The sequence below is a fragment of the Beta vulgaris genome, chromosome 5 (assembly GCF_026745355.1).
Source record: "Beta vulgaris subsp. vulgaris cultivar EL10 chromosome 5, EL10.2, whole genome shotgun sequence".
Taxonomy (NCBI): domain Eukaryota; kingdom Viridiplantae; phylum Streptophyta; class Magnoliopsida; order Caryophyllales; family Amaranthaceae; genus Beta; species Beta vulgaris.
Genome location: NC_079206.1, coordinates 61,310,269 through 61,318,098, shown reverse-complemented (window position 1 = coordinate 61,318,098; position 7,830 = coordinate 61,310,269).

The window sequence follows — 7,830 nt, the reverse complement described above, 5'->3', positions numbered from 1 at the left end:
CTCCAGCCACGTGATGACAATGTCCAGAGGCCATCTCATAGGGAAGAGCGTAACCCTCGCTCCATTCATGACCAGCCTAACCGGCAAAGGTCAGCTGCTCGGGAGCCCGCTCGGTCTCAAAGGCCCCCCTCCCGGCAAGATGAACACCCTCCTCAGGGCGAGAGGTCAGCACCTCGGGAAGCTGCTCTCCGAAGGGAAGAGACCCACGTCTCCAGGTCGCCAAGGGGGAATCCTGGCCGCAAGCCGGAAGATGCTCGAAATATCCTTAAAGAGAAAGCCGTAGTCAGGGATATGATGCTCGTCAGTTCCTAGATCGCAAGGCTGCTCAGCGTGAGGGACAGGGTGATCGGCTCAGTCCAAACCCTAAGGCTCGGCAACGGGAGCCTCAAGTTCATGACCCCGTTCAGCCGAGAGATTATTGACACCCCTACCCAAGGGAAAGTCAAAACGCCGCTGATTGAACCGTTCGCGGGCCTAACCGACCCGGAAGATATATGGCCACGTATAAGGCTCAGATGAGTGTGCAGACCAGCTGCGAGGCCACATGGTGTCGGTTCTTCCCTACCACGCTGAAAGGGCTGCGCTAATTGGTTCCAAGAGATTGCCGAGAATCTATCACCGATTTGCGGTACTCGAGGTACATGTTCACCACATTCGTGGCCGGAAAGAGGCAAAAGAAGACTAGCTTGCACCTCATGGGGGTCAAGCAAGAGAAAAAGAAAGTCTGCCGACTACATAAAAAGTTCAATGAAGATCCTAAAGTATCCGACCTGCAAGATGCGTTGGCCTTCGCTGCTCTCATGTCCGGATACAACCTGGCCGGCTAAGATGGACATTGGCTGAGAGTGAAGTCAAAACCTTTTCAGAGGCCATGGCAAAGGCTCAAAGATTTATCCAAGCGGCGGACATTTGCCGTCACTCGGAAGAAGAAAGTAAGAAGAGAAAGGAAGAAGGAAACAACCGAGATCAGCCCAAACAGCAGAAAACGGGCGGTAGGTCGGATAGGTTCACTGATCATGGAAACGACCCTCGTTTAAATAAGAACCGAAGAGAAATATACCTGGACATTAAACACAAGTCCATGCTGCCCAATCCCCAACCCATCCGGACCTCAGCCTATCGAGACAAAAGCCAGTGGTGCGGATACCACCGAGAATGTGGTCATACCACGAAAGATTGCAGAGAGCTGAAGAAGGGGTTGGACAACTAGCTGACCAGGGGAAGCTGAACCGCTACCTCAAGCACACGAGGAAGAGAAGGGAAAGCAGAAGGTCGGTCAGTCCAACAGTGGGGATACAGAAGGCTACATTGGGGTCATCGCGTGGGTGGCTTCGCCTCGGGAGGCCTAACCGGCCGAGCCAGGAAAGCTCACCTTCAAAACCTCAAGCACCAGGTACTAGAGGTCAAACCAAGCCGGTCGGATTTCCATAATGACATTCGGGGAATCCAGTCGGTCCGTCAGTACCCCACGATGACCCCTGGTCATTGAGCTCAAAGTAGCCAACTCCCGGGTCAGACGTGTCTTGGTTGACAGTGGGTCATCCGCTGATATCATAACTCTGGAATGCCTGAAAAAGCTGAAGTATAGTGAGAAGGATGTCACCCACTCGATCAGCCACTCATAGGCTTCGGGGGAACTCTGTACAGCCCGTTGGGTCGATAAAGCTCCCCACTCGGATGGGAGAGAAAGGCAAGGGCAGAAGCCTACCGATCGACTTTCTAGTGGTCGACATCCCTTTGCCATACAACATAATTATGGGACGACCCACCCTGAACAGAATAAAAGCTGCAATCTCTACGTACCAACTCCTCATGCAGTTCGAAACAGATGAGGGGAAGGTCGGAAAAGATTCAGGGGATCAGCAGGCCGGACGAGAATGCTATGTTAATAGCTTAAAGAGCAGAACTGAAATCGACGTCCAAGAGGACTCGAAGAAGAGAAAAAGGGAAGAAAATTCACCAAAGAACTTGGGGGTGTACATCACAGAGAACCCCAAGCAGTACGAGCGACCTCAGCCAGCTGAGGAAGATGAAAAAGTAGAGATCGGGACAGAACCCGGTCGGACTGTGAGAGTGGGCAAGGCCCTAAACCCAGAAACAAGAGCGCAAGTAGTGCAAGTGCTCCGGGAATACCAGGACGTATTCGCCTATGAGGCCTCAGAGATGCCTGGACTTGACCCCAAAATCATGTGTCATGAGCTGAATATTAAGGAGGGGTACAAGCCAGTCAAGCAAAAGCTAAGGCACAAGGCCGGAAAGGTGCAAAGCTGCTGCAGTGGAGGTCAAGAAATGCTCGAGGCAGGGTTCATTGAGGAATGCCAGTACTCGGAATGGCTGGCTAATGTAGTACTGGTGAAAAAGCCGAGCGGGGCTTGGCGCATGTGCGTGGATTTCACAGACCTGAACAAGGCCTGTCCGAAAGACAACCATCCTCTGCCCAAAATAGACAGGTTAGTCGACTCGACAGCTGGTCATGCCCTTTTAAGCTTCATGGATGCTAATGCAGGCTACCACAAATTCCCATGGCGGAACACGATCGGATTCATCACCGTTTCACCACCCCGCAAGGGGTCTACTGCTACAAAATGATGCCATTCGGACTGAAAAATGCCGGAGCCACTACAGCGGACGTTAACAAAATTTTCAGTGATCAGTTGGGTCGGAACATAGTGTATGTTGACGACATGATCGTCAAAAGCAAGGCCCACTCTGATCATCCAGCCGACCTAAGGGAGACGCTGAGCACACTGAGGAAGTATCGTATGATGCTCAACCCTAAAAAATGCGTCTTCGGAGTGAAAGGGGGCAAGTGCCTCGGATTTCTGGTTGATGAAAGGGGTATTGAAGCCAACCCCGACAAGATCAAAGCAGTTCTGGAAATGAAATCCCTCGGAACGTCAGGGAAGTGCAGCGCCTAACAGGATGTCTAGCTGCCCTCGGACGGTTCCTGTCACGGTCGGCTGATAAGAGCCTGTTCTTCTTCAAGGCCCTTAAGAGAAAAGAGTTCACTTGGGACGAAGAGGCTGAGCAAGCCTTCACCTCCCTCAAACTTCATCTATCAACTCTCCCCAAGCTCATGTCCCCCTTGCCGGGGGAAACATTGTTTGTGTACTTGGCCATATCTGAATACGCCCTAAGTGCCGTTCTGGTAGCCGAAAGGGAAGGGACGCAACACCCGGTCTATTTCATAAGCCATGCCTTTCGAGGGGCAGAAGCGAAAATATAGTGAGGTGGAGAAGATGGTCTTCGCCCTCGTCATGGCTAGCAGAAAGCTGAAACCTACTTTCAGGCCCATCAAATCAAAGTCCTTACCGGACAACCCCTCCGCAAGGTTATAGAGAGCAGGAACCACTCCAGTCGGATGACGGATTGGGCTGACCAATTGGCTGATTTCGGCCTGGAATATGAGCCCAGAAGGGCCATCAAAGCTCAAGCCTTGGCGGACTTTATAACTGAATGCACAACTCGGCCCCGGTCGGCCAATAGAAGAGTGGGAACTATATGTGGATGGTTCTTCCACCAAGTCGGTGGTGGAGCGGGGCTAGTCTCTAAGCCCCCGGTCGGGAAAAAATGGAGTAGCAATCAAGTTCGAATTCCTGGGTCGAACAATGAAGCAGAGTAGAAGCTCTCATCCTCGGACTTCAGCTTGTGCATTCTTGCAGGAGCACACCATTGAGGCCCGATCGACTCCCAGCTTATAGTGGTCAGGTCTGGGGGAGTACGAGGCCAAGGAGGATAATATGAGAATGTATCTGGCCAAGGCACAAGAGTTCATCAAAAAACTCTCCCATTTCCATATCAGCCACATACCCAGGTCGGAGAATCAACAAGCCGACGCTCTGGCTCGTATGGCTAGCTCGGCAGAGGGGTCAGCCCCTCGGACTATCATGTGGGAGGTTCTTCGCCAGCCCAGCATAAATGCAAAGGAACAGTTGATTCTAGACCGAACGTCCACTTGGATGGATGAGGTGGTCGGATACTTAAGGGATGGAGTCCTCCCAGCGGATGCCAAAGAAGCCGAAAGGATCAAGCACCGAGCAGGTTGGTTCTTATGGCATGACGACAGCTCTACAAGAAGTCATACACGCACCCACTGCTGAAGTGTGTAACCCCTGAAGAAGGAGAATTACATCCTAAGGGAAATACACCAAGGGGCGTGTAGCAGTCATCAAGGGGGGAGAACCATAGCTGGAAAATCTTTAAGAGCTGGTTACTACTGGCCTACTCTCAAGGCAGATGCACAAGAATTGGTGAAGAGATGCCCATCTTGCCAAATCCATTCGGATATCCCAGATCCCCAGCTACCCCCTCAACTCCATTCAAGCAGTTCTGCCATTTGACAAATGGGGATGGACCTGCTCGGCCCTTCCCACCAGCATCTGGTCAGCGGAAGTTCTGATAGTGGCCATAGACTATTTCACCAAGTGGACTGAAGCCGAACCCCTTGCTCCATCACTGACAACAAGTCCAAGCCTTTGGAGGTGGAGGAACATAATCACAAGGTTTGGAGTACCCCGAGCCCTGGTCTCGGACAATGGTCGGCAATTTAATAGCGGACCAACTCGGGAATACTGTGCTCGTTTTGGAATACAGACCAGGTTCTCCGCCGTTTCCCGACCACAAACCAATGGCCAAGCAGAAGCAGCCAACAAGATAGTGCTCAAGGGGATCAAAAAATCCCTTGACGCAGCAAAAGGGGCTTGGGTGGACGACCTGCCTGGAGTCTTGTGGTCTGCTCGGACACTACAAAGGAAGCAACGGGACATTCCCCGTTCGGTTAGTCTATGGTAGTGAGGCAGTACTACCAGTAGAGGTCGGCATCCCATCACCTCGGATCACCTTTTATGACTTCGAGCAAAATGAAGAAGAAAAGCCTGTCAACCTCGACCTGCTGCCAGAAACAAGGGGCAACTCATTGTTAAGGTCGATCCGCTACAAGCAAAGAGTAACTCGGCAGTTCAATCGTCGAGTCAAGTCAAGGCCAATCCAGCTCGGAGATTGGGTGGTCAGAAAGGTTGAAGCCACGGGGCTATCACATCTCAAAGGCAAACTGGGGGCCAACTGGGACGGTCCTTACAAAGTAACCAAGCTAATCAAGCCTGGTACATTCCAGCTCGAGAATCCTGAGGGCATACCACTTGCTCGGCCATGGAATCTGGACAATCTAAAGAAATACTATGTATAGTCAATTGCAATTAGGGGCATATAGCTGAGATACTGGCCAAGTATGGCATGTAGTCACTCGGACCAGTCCAGGTCGAAATTGTAAGACTTAACCAGTCAATTTTCCAAGTTATAAAAAGACTTAACCAGTCATTTGTTCTGTTCCAATCAAACTTAGCCAGTTTCAATTATTCGAATTTAACCCGACTAACTCTATCATTTGAAACTTAACCAGTTTCAATTGCGAGTTGTTCGAGTTAAATCCGACCAACGTTATCAAGCAAAACTTAGCCAGTTCGAGAAACAATATTCGGACGTAAGCAAATTGCAACTGACAAACATAAAAGGTGCTCGGATAAAATAAAAAGAAGACTTTCATTGAAGTTAGAAAAATGTTACATCCTAAAACCCTGGTACTACCAAGGTAAAGAGCAAAAAGGAAAAAAAAAAAAATTCAACATAATGGGGGCCCAAGCTGCAGGGGGGTCGGTCTGATCATTTGTGCTACCATGATGCTCCTCGGACCTGGCCACCCCTTGGTCCTGTTCCTCAGCAACCTCCGCCTCCTCGCCATCATCTTCATCATCGTCCTCATCGGACAGAGCAATATGCAGCTCGGCAAGCAAGGCCTGGTCCTCCTCCTTCAGAAGGGCATCATAGCTTCCCTTCACCTCGGACCAGGGAAGAGAGGGGTGTGATCTGGCCAAGGCCGCCTTCATCCGCTTGAGGGCGTCATCCACTCCCGTTTTCTGGGCAGTAGAGCCGACCTCGTTAACAAAGTCAGCACAAGCCTTGGTCTCCTTCCAACCCACAAACCACTGATCCTCGATTTTGGGAGCCTTTTCCAGTTCAGCAAGTTGGAATTGCAGCTCAGTAATTTTGTTCTGCGCCTCCGCAACTTGGTCTTCAGCAGCCGCCTTGGCGATCACGGCCTCATCCTTCTCCTTAATCAGCTTCTGCTTGGCCACATCCCACTGGGCCCGCTCGGCCTTAAAGTCGTCCTGGTCGCGAGCGATGCAGCGCTTTGCGTTGGCAAGATCCGCCTCGGCTACCCTTTGAGCTTGCTCGGCAGCATGGAGCGCAGTGAAGTGTTTTTTGCCCTTAACTTCCAAGTCAGACACCTTCTCGGCCAGGTGGACCTTGTTCTTGGCCACATTGACCAACCGAGCGGAGAACTGAATCAAAAACAAACGGTCAGTGTAAAACTTAAGCGAAAATCAACGAAGTTAAATAAGAAAGGAGCTCACCTCAGCCCAGCTGCGGAACAGATCATTGGTCTCCTCGGGTCCGCTAGTGGAGGCGATGTATTCCCGATCAGCAGCGCCATAAAGGCACTCCACAGCGTTCGTCCAACGGGTGTCGAGCCCGTGAACGTCCAACTCAGCGAAGGGCCTCGCCAAGGCCAGGCTGAGTTCCTCGGGATCATCATGGGGTCCGCGAGGGGTTGCCGGCGTGTATTGAGGACTCCTCACTGGTCGGAAGTCCTCCGAATGGACGGAAATGCGAGTCCCCTCGGACTTGTCTGCTTTCTCCTCCAGACGAGGGCTGTTAACCTCTACCGACTTGGCCTTTTTGGCCTTCTCAGCTTGGTCCTTGGCTAAGGCCTTAGCAGTTTTGGCCACCTTCTCAGGGTCCCGTTCTTTCCTCTTCTTCGAGGCCTTAGGCTTCGAAGGATCCTGCAAAAATCAGAGTCAGGTCGAAGTATAGAGGAATGGTGGGTCGAAGTATAGAGGAATGGTGCTCGGTTAGAAGTTGAAACCTACCTTGGGGCTCTTGGGAATGCCTATCTTCTTAGCTTTCAGCTCGGCCTTTAGCTGAGCCGCCCTCATCGCAGCGTAGTTGAGTTTTTCGGCCATATCTGGGTCGGATTCCAAGAGACGCGTCAAAGAGCAAGCTGCAAAGAGAAACATACAGTTAAAAAGTTGTAAGCATAAACAAGAAAAACATGTAAAGCAACCCCCTCGGCCGATTACCCCGGGGGAATGTCCGGCTCAATCCAACAGCCGACAGAAGATGCTCGCTTTTGAAGAGTCGGCAGCTCGGAATCCAATTGCTGGCCACATAAACCTCCCCTCCTTGAACAATTTGGGCCTCGGTTTGCAAATAAATGGCCGCAACCGCCTCCTCCTCGGACATCTCAGGAACCCGGAAATTCAACTCATGGTTCGGTTCCACATCCGGTCGGACAGTTGGGATCCCCCAATCACCCCCAAAATAAATGAAGGCGAACTCCCTCCTGAAGCCTTTCTGAGATGTAGGCAAGTCAAGCACCACCTTGTAGCCCTGTCGGGCTTGAAAATACCACCAACCCGGGCCGTTATCTCCGGCCGACATTTCGACCAACTTAAACATGTTGCGCCAGAGGGTAATGGTGGGTTGGACGCTCAGCATGGCGCATACGGTCTGAACAGCAATGATCCTTCCCCAGGAGTTCGGAGAGATCTGGCTTATGCATAAATTATAGGCATTGAGGAGATCTTTCACAAAAGGAGTTAAAGGGAATCGGAGCCCCATCTCCATAGATTTGTAGTACACTGCAGTACAGCCCGGGGGAGGAGTAAGAACGGTATGAAAAGCCTCCGGTCGGACTAGCATGTAAGGGTCCCTTATATGGAATCTGGCAGCTTGCCCTCTCGGGTCCTCGAAGATAGCCTTCATCAGCGAAGG